At 39.6% G+C, this 16,537-nt stretch overlaps 1 protein-coding gene and 1 pseudogene across 2 annotated transcripts in view; one reads left to right on the top strand and one right to left on the bottom strand.

Annotated features, from left to right (window-relative positions):
* The window catches only part of TCF12 (transcription factor 12), a 366,571-nt gene that overhangs the window by 9,881 nt on the left and 340,153 nt on the right, over positions 1-16,537 (top strand). The gene's annotated exons all lie outside the window — the stretch shown is intronic.
* Positions 11,671-16,537, bottom strand: part of LOC103076008 (Krueppel-like factor 4 pseudogene) — a 108,585-nt pseudogene continuing 103,718 nt past the window's right edge.

The following is a 16,537-nucleotide window of genomic DNA, read 5'->3' as shown; positions in this document are numbered from 1 at the left end:
ATAAACAAGGGATGAAAATCATTGAGTTCTCCTGAGTTAGGAGGTCCTCTTAGATTTTTGCTATTTGGAAACCCTACTGTATCCAGCTGACTTTGACATACTTAGGTTTTGGAAAATGTTTTTCAGTGTTGGTCCCAATTTGGAATAAAGTTAAAGGGGGAAGATGATGCATGTTGAATCTCTTGGTGGCAACTTACAGGCAGCTTGAATTGATTATGCTTTTCCAACTAGGCAAGTAATTAGATCCACTTTAAGACTTTATTACATATCCTAAGTGTCTCTTATTTAAGCATCAGCTAGTTCTTTTTATTTTAGGTGATAGCACAGTTTATTTATTATATGTCAAGACCACCTTTTTACTTGCCAAAGGTCCACAATCACTGATCTGCCATTTTGAAATCGGAAAAGATATGAATCAAATTTTTTCCTTTAAATTCAGCATAAATTATTTTAGTGGCAAGGTTTGATCTTATCTGAAGGGAGGCCATTGACATTTCTTATTTTTCTAGTTACTGTATGATTACCAGGTGCTGGGGGTGATTTATTTGTATGGTATGGTTTGTATACTGTATTTCTTTTCTAAAATCTGAAAAATGGAATTCTAAAACCCACCTGGCCCCATGGATTTCCAAAAAGGTGTTATAGACCTCCCCTTTGTGTGTGTGTGTGTGTGTGTGTGTGTGTGAGAGAGAGAGAGAGAGAGAGAGAGAGAGAGAGAGAGAGAGAGAGAGAAAGAGAATCTCCCTCACCCTCTCCCCACTGTTGTTGTTTTCAACTCAAAATAAGAATTTCTCTTTTGGACTAAAAGTCTAGGCTAGAGACAGTTATTTTAAATACAGAAAAAAATTGTGGTGGACTTGTTAATATAAAGGAAATTCTTCTTGGAATACAGTATAAGCTTTTTGGACTGAGCTTTGTGGTTTGAGAAGTGTGCCCTATACATTGTTTTAGGAAGTCAGTTTTCATTTTGAGGAGGTATAAGCTTTTCATCTTTTGGGCCAAGGAGTGTAGTGATATTCCCCTGGTCATTTTGCATGGAAATTTTCAGGATGCTAATAGATATATTTACATAAATACATAAAACCAAGTAAGAAATAATTATGTATATATACATATATAAAAAAATCAGCAGCATGTTATTACCTCCAAGATAAAGCCTCAGCCTTGACTCTTATCCAGATTTAACTGTGTGAGAGCAAACAGAATAAAATCCTACAAGTTATATTCATGAAGAAAAGGAGGAGCTAAGATTTGGTTTCATAGAGGACAGACAACAAAACCAGTCTTTGGTAATTTTATTCTCTACTTTTATATTGGTTAAAAGTTTTCATAGGTTAGTAGCATGATTATTCCTGCAGTATATTCATTAAAGGTATCTTCATTAAAAACAAATTGTGATTCTAATGAGTGTATGAAATTTTCCTCAGGAGCCTGTCATCAGCTCAGTCCCATTACTGTTTAATGTAACTATGAAAGTAGCAATGAAGTGAGTGTGTAATAAACTAGTCTTTGTGTATCTGTTTTGAGAGGCAGGTCAATTGACTATACTGACTTTTCTGGTTCCCTTGCAGACCTGTTCCCTGTAGCATTACCAGTGTTACTGTCTGAAGAATCATTATATAATATTATTAAATATTATTTTTTAATATTATAATATAATATTATTAAATCCACATAAAGTTTGTAGAGGTTTGAGATTCCCTGCTGTGGGAACACAGAACATGCCATACAGCCATACAGTCTTGCCTTCATACTTTATATAACATCTCTTGTTAAACTTCAGAGTATTGCCAGAGTGGGTGGACTCTGAGACTTGCTGAACAAGTTGTAGAGCAGTGGGACTTTGCCCAGTGAATGATTGGGGGAATGGGAGGAGTCTTATTATTTAAAAAAATCAATAATGATAAATGTACTTCATAAATATTTAGTCATTCACTATTTAGTTCATAATTCTTGTAGGAAGTTGGTAATTATTCGTTTTACAGAGGAAATAGAGAAATCAACAGTGATACACATTTGCCTGTGGTTTCTTATTGCCCCTCAGAAGTAGCAAACTGATCAGCCATAGTTGCACCTGCACTGATACCAATCTACACCAGAGTACGGTTTGTCATGAGGAGGAATTTAATATCTCCAGAAATCTTTAAAATTTTTTGTTGTAACTGGAGGCTTAAATGGTACCATGCTGATAATCTCCAAAAGAAAGTGCTTCAAGATTTATTTATTGTTAAGAAGAAAACAATAATCAAAAGCCTCCATAAGATAAAACTTTTCTTGTTGGTATTACAAGATATTAGATATAGACAACTACAGCCCGAAATGTCTTTAGGAGAGTATAATTCTTTTTGTGTGTGGTCTTCTTTTATTGTTTAGCTGTCATCAGACTTTTTCCCTTAGGAGGAAGATGAAATTTGATAGTTGTAAGATATTGGAATATTCACAGCTATTATTTAGTTGAGGCCAGAGAAAAGAATGGTTGTTTCATAGTGTGGAAAATTCATTATTTTCACTTCCCCCTTTTCAAAGGTTTAGTGTTTGTTTAGTTATAAAGGCAAGTAAAAGCAGATGGAAAATAGTTATTCCAAGGGTAGTTTAAAAGTGTCATTAAACATATAGAAGAGGTTTTAATGGAAGTTATTAAAATTTAATTTTGGCAACAGACTTTTCAGTGCAGTAAAATGAAAAGATTTATTTGAGAGGGTGCTGATTAGTCCATTTTGTATTATTATTTATTTAAGGTAGACTGGGCTTTCATTTTGTTGAAGAGCATCAGTAGGCATTTGAGAGAACACACTAATGCCCTGTTGTGTTTTTATTGGTCTGTGTAGAATGGTTTGTTTAAGGTGGTGGAGAACAGAGAGACACATTGTGGTATGCTGGAAAGAGGAGGAGTTTGGAGTCACAAAGTTTTGGTTCATTGTTGGCTTTATCATTTACCAGATTTGTGATCCTACGGTAGTATGTTAACTTCTCTAAGTCTATCTCATGTCTAAAATGAGGAGAATAAAAATACTGCCTAAGGGGTTGTGATAGTCATGAAATTAAATAATTTTTAAGGAAATTATTTCTAAAACGTGGAGGTTTGTGATTCTGTACGAATATTAGTTGTCTTATGTTAGGTGGCATAGCAACTCTTGAAGGGATTCCAAGTTCACAAGTTGTGGAATGAGTGACTATTCATTGCAAAACTCATACATTTCCAACAGTCAGTTATTGAAGATTAAATCAGGTGATTGAGAGGGGCGATAGCTTAAGGAACCGCTTATAGTTGGTAACCCTCAAAATCTCAGAATTCTTCAGATGAGTTCTTTCTCTCTTTGGTTAGGTGAGGGAAGTTAAAGCAATAAAGTAAACTCTGTTAATTATATCTCAAACCATAGAGCCCCCAAATTAGTACCTTTGAGTCCTATATTCTCAGCTTAGTTTTATTTTTTATTTATTATTTTATTTTATTTATTTAAGAAGATGTTGGGGGTAGGAGTTTATTAATTAATTAATTTTGCTGTGCTGGGTCTTCGTTTCTGTGCGAGGGCTTTCTCTAGTTATGGCAGGCGGGGTCCACTCTTCATCACGGTGCGCGGGCCTCTCACTATCGTGGCCTCTCTTGTTGCGGGGCCCAGGCTCCAGACGCGCAGGCTCAGTAGTTGTGGCTCACGGGCCTAGTTGCTCCATGGCACGTGGGATCTTCCCAGACCAGGGCTCGAACCCGTGTCCCCTGTATTAACAGGCAGACTCTCAACCACTGCGCCACCAGGGAAGCCCTATTTTTATTTATTTTTAAAATATTTATTTATTTGGCTGCATTGGGTCTTAGTGGCGGCATGGGGGATCTTTCGTTGTGGTGGGCGGGCTCTTCATTGTGGCTCACAGACTTGTCTCTAGTTGTGGCACACAGGCTCTAGAGCGCAGGCTTAGTTGCGGCGTGCAGGCTTAGTTGCCCCGCAGCATGTGGGATATTAGTTCCCTGACCAGGGATCGAACCCGAGTTCCCTGAATTGGAAGGTGGATTCTTAACCACTGAACCACCAGGGAAGTCCCCTCAGCTTAGCTTTAAATCCTTGTTGAGGATCTGTTGTAGTAACAAGGTTAACCACAGGCTTAAGTAGGGTGACAGTTGAATAGTTCTTAGGAAAGTTTTTGCTTTGTTTGATGAGCAGTAATCTGAACAAAACTTTAGTGTCAGTAAGAGTTAACCTTTTGAAGATTTTAAAGTACTGCATGTGGTGGCCTTGGTATACTCCTGAGTGAGGATGAGAGGGTGCAAGGATGAGGTTGGGAAATCCAAGTGGAACTCTCATCTGCTGTATGCCTCTGCTGGAAGCAGGAAGGGTTGACTTAGTCTTATCCGTAAATGACAAGGTATCAGGGCTGGGGCTGTGTGCTGGTGCTACTTTTCCAGGTTCTTTGTGATTAGGGAAATGAGGGCTTTGCCAGGTCCCAGCGATGCCCCTTTCCAATTAGTGTGCTTGTCTGGGTATATAAAACACCTGGGCCACCTTTTATTGGGAAATATTGAGGTTTTTACTGACTCCATGTATGTATGTATTTATGGGATTGTATTGTTTAGAACTTTTCACTTTGTTTTAAAGAAGGAAATCAACAAATTCAAACTTCATGGAACCCAGAGCCAGTACCGCTATTGGGGTGGTTTTGGTGGAGGCCTGTGGACTGGTAGGCTCCATTGGAGGTATTTGCTGGTTGTTCTTTAGGATAAGACAATGACTGGGTTTAGGATTATAGGATGATTTGACAGTCACTTGACAAGAGTCAAGAAAGTTCTGGGGCCTTCTGATTGTAATAATTCCTAATGTCCTCTTGAAAGATTGTTATTAAATTGCAGTGACATGAGAGTAGATGGTAGGTGAAACAGAAAAACTAAGGACCTTGGAAGTGGATAGCTAGGGTTCCTGAATATAATTTCAAAGAACCCTGGGGCCAGGTGAAGTAGCTTATTTTTCTTTCATAGGTAATTGATGGCTTCTGCATTCTTGCTGCTACTGCTGTAATCTGTTACTTCACCACTGGACATTGTAGTAGTCTTCTTACTTGGCCTCCTTGCTGCCATTTGCTCTCTTTTCCAGTCTGTCTTAGTCTGCACAGGCTGCCATAACAAAATACCACAAACTGGATGGCTTAAACAGCAGCAATTTATTTTCCAACAGTTCTGGAGGCTGGAAGTCTAAGATCAGGGTACTAGCATTGTCAGGTTCTGATGTCAACTCTTCCTGGCTTACGGGCTGCCTTTTTACTGTGTTCTCACATAGCCTTTCCTCAGTGTGTGAGTGAGAGGGGATAAGAGAGAGAGAACTATCTGGTGTCCTTTCTTATAAGGGCACTAATGCCATCACAGGGGCCCCAGCCTCACGACCTCATTTAACCCTAATTACCTATCAAAGGCCTCATCTCCAAACATTGGCTTCAGTAGATGAATTTCGGGGGGACCCAAATGTTTAGTCCAAAACACAATCCTCATATCTTTAAAACATCTTTCTCCTGTGGTTTGTCTCAAGAGTCTACATGTGTTCCCTATTGGCTATCAAAACAAACAGAAGTCCCACCATGGCATTTAAGTTCTTTAATAATCTGATAGGAACTTACTTTAGCCAGTTTTATACTCACTACTCCCCAGTCTGAATTGCATGGTTCAGTCGCACTGTTCTTTACCTGACCTCCTGCCTCTAGTTATTCTTTTCTTACAAACTGGAATATTTACTTGCCATTTTTGTGCCATTTTAGCCCCCTTTCCTTTATGAAATCTTTTCCAGCCATTTCAGGTCATAATTTTGTAAAAATATGGCTTCCAGATATTTAAAGGACTCTCGGGTAAAGGAAAGTACTTGTTCTTGTTTGCTCCTGAAGGCAAAGCTAAAGCCAGTAAGGCAGTTATGGCCAGCAGATTTTGAGTCCAGCCAGTTATTGTAGCTAGACAGCTAATGGGTTAACGCTGTAAAGTTTAAAAGAAGACTGAAGCCTGCTTCTTGTGAATATTGAACAAAGGATTTCTGTTTTAGAATACTCTCATTTAAAATATATATCGATATATATATTTATATTATATATTTATATATATATATCTTAGATTGTATGTTTTCTGAAAGCAAAGATAGTGTTTTACACTTATATTTCTGCAAAGTACCCTACTTTAAGGTCAGACACCTGGTGAATGACTATATTTAGGTTTAGGGATGTGTGATAGATTGCTGGAAAGAGAGATTAAATTCCCTACATTAAATTTCTTAGATTAAATATCCTAAATTGCATTTTTATTTCCTAATATCAGCTGCATGGTGAAGTTTTAAGGAAGCACTGAACTTGTGTGTATTAGCTGTCTGGAGACCTGTGGTGTTCATTTATTAGCATGTTCCACCTGTTCTTGTACTTCTTCTGAAAAGATCTTAGCACATCTAAGACCCCACATTTTTTTTTTTTTTTTTTTAGATGTTGGGAGTAGGAGTTTATTAATTAATGCTGTGTTGGGTCTTCGTTTCCGTGCGAGGGCTTTCTCTAGTTGTGGCAAGCGGGGGCCACTCTTCATTGCGGTACGCAGGCCTCTCACTATCGTGGCCTCTCGTTGCAGAGCACAGGCTCCAGACGCATAGGCTCAGTTTTATAAATTTATTTATTTATTTATTTTTGGCTGTGTTGGGTCTTCGTTTCTGTGCGAGGGCTTTCTCTAGTTGTGGCAAGTGGGGGCCACTCTTCATCGCGGTGCGCGGGACTCTCACTGTCGCGGCCTCTCTTGTTGCAGAGCACAGGCTCCAGACGCGCAGGCTCAGTAGTTGTGGCTCATGGGCCCAGTTGCTCCGCGGCATGTGGGATCTTCCCAGACCAGGGCTCGAACCCGTGTCCCCTGCATTGGCAGGCAGATTCTCAACCACTGCGCCACCAGGGAAGCCCTAAGACCCCACATTTAAACATCAAGGATGAGCAGGAAGTGGTCAAGTGGTAAAGCCACTGTAGTTGTATGTGAATACAGCTGCCTCTCCTGAACCACAGCTAGCCCTAGCTCTGAAGAGCAAACTCTTCCATAGTGTTTTCTTTTCACAGGGCGTGTGCCATTTTTGTTCTTTAGTCACGTCATATTATGGGGAGGATGACCTTTCTGATACTGGCCTTGATTGGGTAGAGGAACTCTGTTGTATGAGGGCCGTAGGAACCATTTTACCACAGTTTGGAAACCACTAGATGGCCAAAACCTTGGAAGTGATACTTTTCCTACAGTAACCTAGATTTTTGCCAGTTGGGTTGAACCACAGAAGAAGAGAGGTTATATGGTCTAGCATTATAATAGATGTGGGGAAACATCTATAAGAGCAGAAAAGGATAATCTTATTTAATGGAACTGAGTCTATTCACCTGCTTAATTTCTGGTGGAAGGGTGAGCCATCATCTTTTTTCTTTTTTTTTTTTTTGCTGTACGCGGGCCTTTTCACTGTTGTGGCCTCTCCCATTGTGGAGCACAGGCTCCGGACGCGCAGGCTCAGCGGCCATGGCTCACGGGCCCAGCTGCACCGTGGCATGTGGGATCCTCCCGGACCAGGGCGCGAACCCGCGTCCCCTGCATCAGCAGGCGGACTCTCAACCACTGGGCCACCAGGGAAGCCCCTGAACCATCATCTTTTATTGAATGCTTTTAAAGTCATCCTCAGATTTTTGGGCCAAAAGCTGCTTTTGTCGACTGTAGAAAATACGTTGTCTTTGTATTTTGAAATTGGGTTGCAAATCTCAGCATGAAGTCTTTGGAAATTGTATTTTTTATCTTTTCTTTTTCTTAAGCCAGGAATTGAGTTGCCCTTGTATGTGGAATTTGGAAAAATTTTGTTCTGAGGGAAACATTAATTGAAAGTTAAGGAGTTTTGTTAGGAGAGATCTAGGGGTATATCAATTTGGAGATGTGACCTTTGTGATAAAGATGATAAAAATTCTCCTCTCAGTAATCTACCTCAGAACAAACATTGTCCATTGTAAGCTTCTCACCGACTTAAGACCACTTTATCTGAGATAGTGCCTGCTAGATTCTCAGTTCTTATGTAGCTTACCCCAGAAATGTTTAGAATATATTGCCTTGTGTAGTTTAACAGAGTGTTTATTTCAAACAGAAACTTTCATTGCTTGGAAACCTGCAGATTTCTGAGATGCCACCTTTACCGCCTAAGATTGATTTTTAGCTCTCTGAAAGTGCCCGTTTGATCCCTGTGAAAGGAGCAGGTTTGCGTTTATTCAGTGAGTCAAAGATGAGGTAATTGGTATTTTTATTATTTGAATGCAGGCTTTGTATTTTTGAATTTTGTGAAACAAAGCTGTGTTTGTAAACACATTTCAAAAATATAAATGACACTTTTTGGTGAAGATGTTCACTGAATAGCAAGAAAGTTCAGAAAAAAAGGAGCTTTTGTTGACATTTAATAATAACCTAACTGTTTTGATTGACTATCTCATTGATGTTTAAAGAGTACCTAATTTTTAGAACTTTTTGTATTGCAAATAATCCTCAGACTGGGTTATGGTACGAAAATATCTTTTTGGTTTCCAGTATTCCTATACTAGCTTGGAGTTTTCAACTGTTATCTTTGTTTAGAAAAATGTATCATAAGCAGTGTATTTCGATATAAAAATCATCTTGGGAAGCTCTGGGAAAGCATTTGTTTAGTGTTCCGATGTAAGATGAACAAGTTGCTGTGATATTGGGCCAATAACATAGGAATAGTTTGGTATGGCTCAGCTGGTTTAGATGTAAATAAACGGTGTAGAAGGGTTCAGGCAAAATCCAAAGTGGGTCTTCAGAGATTGTAAAAAGAAGCAGTTAATTTTATACTCCCCTCCAGTTTCTTCTTCTTTTAAAGGCTTATTGGCTTTTGAATGAAGTGGTCTGTTCTGATATGGAAGTGTTGTTTCCAGAGGAAGTGTATTTTTATCTGTTTGTAGTGGTTTTCACTAACCTAGGTGACACTGGAGAGGAAAGTGTTAAATTTTAAATTAATTTTGACAGCCTATATGTAAGTGCTGAAAATGTTTTCTTCTATTAACTATTTTTGAAAAATTATAAAAATACAAGCCAAAGCTAAAAAAAATCTGAATAGCATAGAAAGCTATATGGTGAAAAACAAAAGTTCTTCTCGTCATTACTTCCTGTTCCCCATTTCCACTCCCTTGGCAGAGATTTACTCTGTTCAGTTTCTTCTCAGAGTTTTTCATGCATATGTAAGCGATACATAGCTCTTGTTTTTTACACAATAGGGAACAGCAGCTCTGCAGCTTAACCTTTTCACTTAACAAGAGAGGGTGAGTAGGGGATCACTATATAAAGGGCATTCTTGAGCCCGTATTTATTTTACTAGGATATTTTGATTTCCTAAAATATATGTAATGATTTGACCTGTTATAGAAAGTGACATAATTGTACAATACATATGACTTAATGAAGCTAAAAACCCTTTAGAAAACAAGCACTTAAATTAGTTTTATTGTAATAGAAACATTCAATAAGATATTAGTTCTTTATGTATAGGCCTTGTGCACAGGGCACGCTTTTACATGAATTATTTAACATAATCTTTATATTAACTCTTTGAGGCAGATTTAGTTTTACTCCCTTTTTTGTAGATGAGGAAACAGGCTTAGGTGGTTGAGTAACAGCTACTAAGTGGTGGAATCAGATTTCAAAGGTGATCCTTACAGTTATGCAGCACTAGCTAGTTATTCAGATTATTTAAAGAAAAACTAGTCTCATGGACAGTTGTGTAATATCCTGTTATCAAATACCACAGTTATTTAATATTAAAATTTGGTGAAGTCATCATTGTTAAAATGTGTTTGGTGGAGGGATTGGCTCTTCCTTGATTCTAAACCCAACAATGTATTAGCATCACCTGGGGAGCTTTTAACAAATGCCCATTCCTGGATCCTGAGGAAATACCCTTCTAATACCAGTTTGCTGAGTGATTTTTTTTTTTAATCATGAATGCATTGAAGTTTTATTAAATGCTTTCTTTGAATCCACTGAGATCATCAGATGGATTTCCTCCTTTGTTCTGTTCATGTAATAAATAACACTAATTGATTTTTTTTTTTTTTTTCCTTGCGTTATGCGGGCCTCTCACTGTTGTGGCCTCTCCCATTTGCGGAGCACAGGCTCCGGACGCGCAGGCTCAGTGGCCATGGCTCACGGGCCCAGCCGCTCCGCGGCATGTGGGATCCTCCCGAAACGGGGCACGAACCCGCGTCTCCTGCATCGGCAGGCGGACTCTCAAGCACTGCGCCACCAGGGAAGCCCCACTAATTGATTTTTGAATGCTAAATCAAGTTTGTGTTTCTGGAATAAATTCTACCTAGTCATAATGTATCATTTTCATATTACTGAATTTAATTTGTTAATATTTTGTTAAGGATTTTTTATATCTGTATTCATGATGGATATTGAGGTGTAGATTCTTTTTTTTTGGGGGGGGGGTATGTGTCTTTTATTTTGTCATCAGAGTCACGCTGGGCTCATCTAATGAATTAAGAAGTGTTCCCTTGCTCCTCTTCTATTTTCTGAGAGTGTGTAGAAGTGGTGTTGTCTTCCTTATTAGGTATATAACAATTCACCAGTGAGACCTTCTAGGCCTAGTGTTTTCTATATAAGAAGGTTTTAAATTGTGATTAATTTCTTTAGTTGATTTAAGGCCATTCAGGTTTTCTGTTTCTTCTTGAATCAATTTTTGTAATGTGTGTCTTTCAAGGAATTTGTCCATTTCATTTGTTACTGAATTTATTGGTCTAACACTATTCATTTTTTTCAGATAAAATATTATAGGTTTATTTAAAACTTAATTCTTACCTTGAGTATACAAAATACAAATTCCACAAAATGTTCATTTTTTTACTTTGTAGTTTACAGATATACAAAATAGAAGTTTGCTTAAATTTATATTACATATTTATTAAGGCAAGGAACTATATAAAAAAAACATTTGTTCTGCTTAAGGCATACTTTGGAATAAACCATCACATCTGAAACCACAGTGCATGACAGACTGTGTGCATAAAAACGTTAAAGTAAACCAGGTGTATTTACCTGACTTAGGTTGTAAATGTAGACTGGAAGACAAAAATAGATTTTCCTTGTCAAAGTATGCAGCAGTTTGAGAACTTTGGCCTCATTTGGTACCTTTAGAACCAAGACTTAACCAAACACCATCGTTTAGGCTATTAAAACACATTTTCTGTACCTGAATCCTCTTCTTGTAAGATCATAGTAATGGCTTTTAGAAGGCAAAGAGAATACAAGGTGATCTTTATGCTTATATTGCATCGAAACAATTCAAGGGATTCTGGTCTTCCCTCCCTTCAACTCAGGGATCTAATTTATACCCTGATATCCACAACATCCAGTCACCCCGTTGGCGTTTTCTAAGTCCAGGAATATATAATCAAGTTGGATTTAGAATTGGAATGATAGAAGATCCAGTCATAGACCCCATCTGTTCTTTGTTGTTTGGTTTCCTCATGTCTCCAGATTATCCATTCACAAGTTGACTTGTTGGGAACTTGACCATGGTTGTAGTGCTTTCAAGCTGGGTTCCTCCCCTCACCGGGAAGACAGTGTGAAAGGCAAAAAATCCTGAATTCTTGCCTGGCAGTGTGGGTCATATCCACTGTTTGGGGATTTAAAAGTTCATCTTCATGTTGTTAGGCGAGGTAGTCCGACCTCCAAAATGCCCGGTCGCACTTCTGGCACTAAAAGGGGAGGTGCCCTGTGTGTTGGCGGTAGTGCCCGGTCAGTTCATTTGAGCGGGCAGATTTCCACCCACAGGTGTCCCAGTCACAGCAGTAAGGTTTCTCACCTGTGTGGGTTCGCAGGTGTGCCTTGAGATGAGAACTCTTTGGGTAGGTTTTGCTGCAGCCTGCGTAATCACGGGTGTGAGTGACCATCCTTTTCCAGGGCCACGGCCTTCTCCCCCTCTTTGGCTGGGGCTCCTCTGGCCTGCAGGAACTGGATGGCATGAGCTCTTGGTAATGGAGCAGTGGGACCTGCAGCTGCATCTCGTCGGGCAGGAAGAGAGGGCAGTTGGGCCCGGGGTGGGGATGGAAGCCTGGGGGTAGTGGCAGGGCAGGATGGCAGTCCCTGCTGCTCAGCAGTTCCTTGGCACCCAGGGTCGGGGTGGTGCTGCCGCCCCAGGGGAAAGTCATGCGCAGGCAGCCGGTGGCCATTGTTGAGAGGGCGTCCAGTGCCCAAGTGGGCATCAAGGGGCCGACTGACGGTGCACAAGGAGACAGCCTCCTGCTTGATCTTGGGACACATGAGTGCCAGCCTGCTGCTGTAGGGCGCCACCACCACCGGGTGGCTGCCGTCCAAGCTGCCTTTGCTAACACTGATGACCGACGGGCTATCGTACTCGCTGCCAGGGACACTCAGCGACACCTTCAACACAAACTTGCCCATCAGCCCGCCACCTGGCAGCTGCGGCTGCTGCAGTGGAATGTACACTGGGTCCAGTTCGGGCCTCAGAAGCTAGGTCACGAAGCCGCTGGAGGGGCTCACGTCGTTGGTGTCCACCAGGTTGAAGGGAGCTCTTGAAGGGGGTGCAGACTCCTGGCCATAGAAGAGGCTGCACCTTGTGTTGCCCGGCGCCACGCCTGGGTCGCCCCCGATCTAACACTATTCATAATATTCTATTATCCTTTTATTGCGTTGGATATGTAGTCATGTTTCATCTTTCCCTCTTGATATTGGTAATTGTGTCTTTTCTCTTTTTTCTTAATTAGTTTTATGAGAGAGTTTGTATTTATCCATATATTTTCCATTTACATCATTCTTCATTCCTTTGTGTATATTGGGTTTTCTGTTTTGTCTCATTTTTCTTCTGCCTGAAGCATTTTTAAAATTTCTTTTAGTATAGAATGCAGACAGTGAATTCTCTTTATTTTTGCTGCCTTAAAAATTTTTTATTTTGCCTTTATTTTGGAAGGGTATTTTTGCTGGATATAGAATTATGTTGACTCTTTTCTTTTGACAATTTAAACGTGTCTCTCTATTGTGTGTGTTTTTTTTCTTTTTTGGCTTTTATTGTTTTTCATAAGTCTGCAATAGTTCTTCTTTGTTCTTTTCTACGTAATAGTTTTTTCCCTTTGGCTGCTTTTAAAAGTTCCTGTTTTCAGTAATTTGGTTTTAAGATTTCTATGCCTGTATGTATGTGTGTGTTTGTTTGATATATATGTTTACAGTTGAAACACTTTAGTCATTGTATCTTCAAATGTTTTTCCCCCACAGACTCCAATTACAATTATGTTGGTTCTCTTGATGTTATTCCACAGGTTACAGAGGTTCTATTATTGTTTTTCAGCCTTCTTTCTCTTTACAGTTCAATTTTAATAGTTTCTATTATTGTGTCGTCAAGCTAAGGATCTTTTCTTTTGCAGTGTCTAATCTATTCATCCTATCCAGTAAATTTTTCATTTCAGATACTGTATTTTATTTCTAGAACTCCTTTTTTTTTTGGTCTTGCATCTCTTTCTTCACAATGTTCCTGGTTTTCTTTAAATCTGAATAATTTGTAATAGCTGTTTTCAAGTCTTTGTTTGCTAATATCTTTGTATTCTAGGCTTATTTGTATTGACAGATTTTTCTTCTGGTTATGGGTCACTTTTTTTTTTTTTTTTGCATCTGCACATGTCTGGTAAATTTTGATTAAATTCTGAACATTTTGAATCTTACACTGTTGAGTGGATTTTGTTGTCTTTTATTTTTTAAATATATTTATTTATTTATTTGCTGTGTTGGGTCTTCATTGCTGCCTGTGGGCTTCCTCTAGTTGTGGCAGGCGGAGGCTACTCTTCGTGGTGGCACACAGGCTTCTCATTGCGGTGGTTTCTCTTGTTGTGGAGCTCTAGGTGCATGGACTTCAGTAGTTGCGGCATGTGGGCTCAGTAGTTGTGGCCTGCGGGCTCTAGAGCGCAGGCTCAGTAATTGTGGCCCATGGACTTAGTTGCTCCGTGGCATGTGGGATCTTCCTGGACCAGGGATCGAGCCCATGTCCCCTTCATTGGCAGGCATATTCCCAACCACTGCACCACCAGAGAAGTCCCTGTTGTCTTCTTTTAAATAATACAGGACTTTGTTATGTCAGGAGATTGAGTTACTAGAGGTGAACTCAGTCCCTTCAAGTGTTGCTTTTAAGCTTTGTTAGAGTGGGTATAGTGTAATTTTTATGCCAAGAATAGTTTTCCTTGTTAATAAGTCATAACCCTTCAGAGATATTTATTGAATTCCTTGAGTTTTCAGTGTTTATGTTCCACTCTCACTGCTTCCAACTTTTAAGACATCTCCCAGTCCCATTTGAGCTCTGAGAGTTGTTGAACTTAAAATTCCTTGCTCATTTTTGCTTTCCTTTGCGCAGTTTTACCATATTGTGTGATTTGCTGTTAGTAGCATACTCAAGGGGACCCCATGAAGATTTCTGGAGCTTTTTTTCTATATAGCTTCCTCATCTGGATCTCTCCTCCACAAATTCCAGCTGCCTTTGCCTCCTCGAACTCTAATCTTTATCCCTTCAACTCAGTGATACCACTCTGCTTGAGATCCCCTCCCTGCACAATGATCTGCAAATTGACTTTCGGCAGGAAACCAGGATGATGGTAGAATTCATGTAGTTTGTTTTCCTTTTCTCAGGGATTGTAGTCTTACATGGTTTGTTTTCCAGTATCTGGAAGCAGACATTTAGCATATATTTTCCAATTTTCTGATTGTTTGCAGTGACAGATTAAATTCAGTCACAGTTACTATGTCATGGTTGAAATCAGAAGTCCCCTTTTCTTCTTAGGAAGGTAAATGTGGCTAGTAGAAAATGTGTTAACAGAGAGAGTGGAGTCAGGGTTCTTGAATGAGAGCAGTATTCATGAAGTCAGGACAACCGTGCACGTCTGGTCAGGTGTTACACTGCATTGTGAGTGATACCCCTGAAGGTGTGTGGTGCACAGCTTAAATGACAGCTTTGCATGTAGCAGTGCTTAGTGAGGATACAAGTGAGAACATGTAGATGTGGAATTGATGGGACCTCCTCATTTTTTTTTTTTTTTTAATTTTCAGTACTTTATTCTTAAAAAGAAAAAATAATAAAAGGAAATCAGAGAAGGAAACTGCTCCACATCCATGCCAATTTGGGGACATCCAAGAGTAGAAAATTAATTTAAACAATATTCACTGTTTAGTCATTGAGATGGCACCTTTTCTTAATTGAGTTTGTAGTGTGAGGTGAAGTGAGCCATTGGAGGTGATGTCAAGGTTTTTATTTTATATGATTTATTTATCACTATGGAGGTGAATAAGCCTTATTCACAAGGATTTTGTGAGGCTTAAATGTGCATGTGAAAATGCTTTCTAAATGACAAAGCAGTATACAGTTTGAAGTGTTGTGTATTGCTGAAGTCTACCCTCTGGGGACTTCCCTGGTGGTCCAGTGGTAAAGAATCCGCCTTGCAATGCAGGGGATGCGGGTTCGATCCCTCGTCAGGGAACTAAGATCCCACATGCCCCGCGGGGCAACTAATAAGCCCATGTGCCACAACTACTGAGCTTGTGTGCATCAACTAGAGAGCCCACATGCTGCAAACTATAGAGCCCACTCACTCTGGAACTCGCGTGCCATAACTACAGAGCCTGTGCCCTCTGGAACCTGTGCACCACAACTAGAGAAGAGAAAACCTGCACACCACAACTAGAGAGAAGCCTGCGTACCAGGACGAAGGCCACGCTCCCCAGTGAAAGATGCTGCATGCCTCAACAAAGGTCCCGGGTGCTGCAACTAAGACCCGACGTAGCCAAAAATAAATAAAATAAATAAATAAAGCTTTAAAAAATATATCATTCGCAGTAGTGTCAGATGCTTCACCTTCAACAACAATAACAACAACAACAACAAAACAAAGTCTGTCCTCTGGATCTCTACAGAAAAGCCTACATGATGCCCTCGTGTCATAAGTGACCTGAAAACGTTACTGTAACTCCAAAATATCAGAGTTCATATACAAAGAGGAATTTTTTTCCTCTCTTTGAAGAATTTAGTGTATGAGAGTTTCTTAGTCTCAGGGTAATCTCTGTAGACAGACCTTTAAAAAAATCCCTTTACTTCAGAAGAGACTGTTAAGACAAACTGGAGTGAATACCAGTGGAGTAGTAAACACTTTTTGTAAGTTGAGAAGATAAAACATTGTTTTCAATGATGCAGTCACCTCAGAATGAAGATGAAGACTGAAGTTTATGATGGAGTCAGCTCAGAGGTCATAGCCAAAAGTGCAGAAGTAACAGCAGTTCTTGAGGCCTTTGTAGAAGATTAACATGTTCCATTATCACAAGCATTACCACCCCATTTTACCTTCCTACATTTTCCTCTTGCACTCATCCTTCTATATTATTAGGAGGAAAAGAATGCTTACACTTTTCCATGGTCAGGACATGGAAAGTGGGACGAAAAGTCCCACTTTTTCCCCAGTGAAATCATCATCTATAAGAAATGGACAACAGGCCCAAATACAGATTACTTCTAAGTGAGTTGATTTT

The sequence above is a fragment of the Lipotes vexillifer genome, unplaced genomic scaffold, assembly GCF_000442215.2.
Source record: "Lipotes vexillifer unplaced genomic scaffold, Lipotes_vexillifer_v1.1 scaffold102, whole genome shotgun sequence".
Lineage (NCBI taxonomy): Eukaryota > Metazoa > Chordata > Mammalia > Artiodactyla > Lipotidae > Lipotes > Lipotes vexillifer.
Note: the sequence above shows the minus strand (reverse complement) of the source record. Positions and strands in the feature narration are given on the sequence as shown.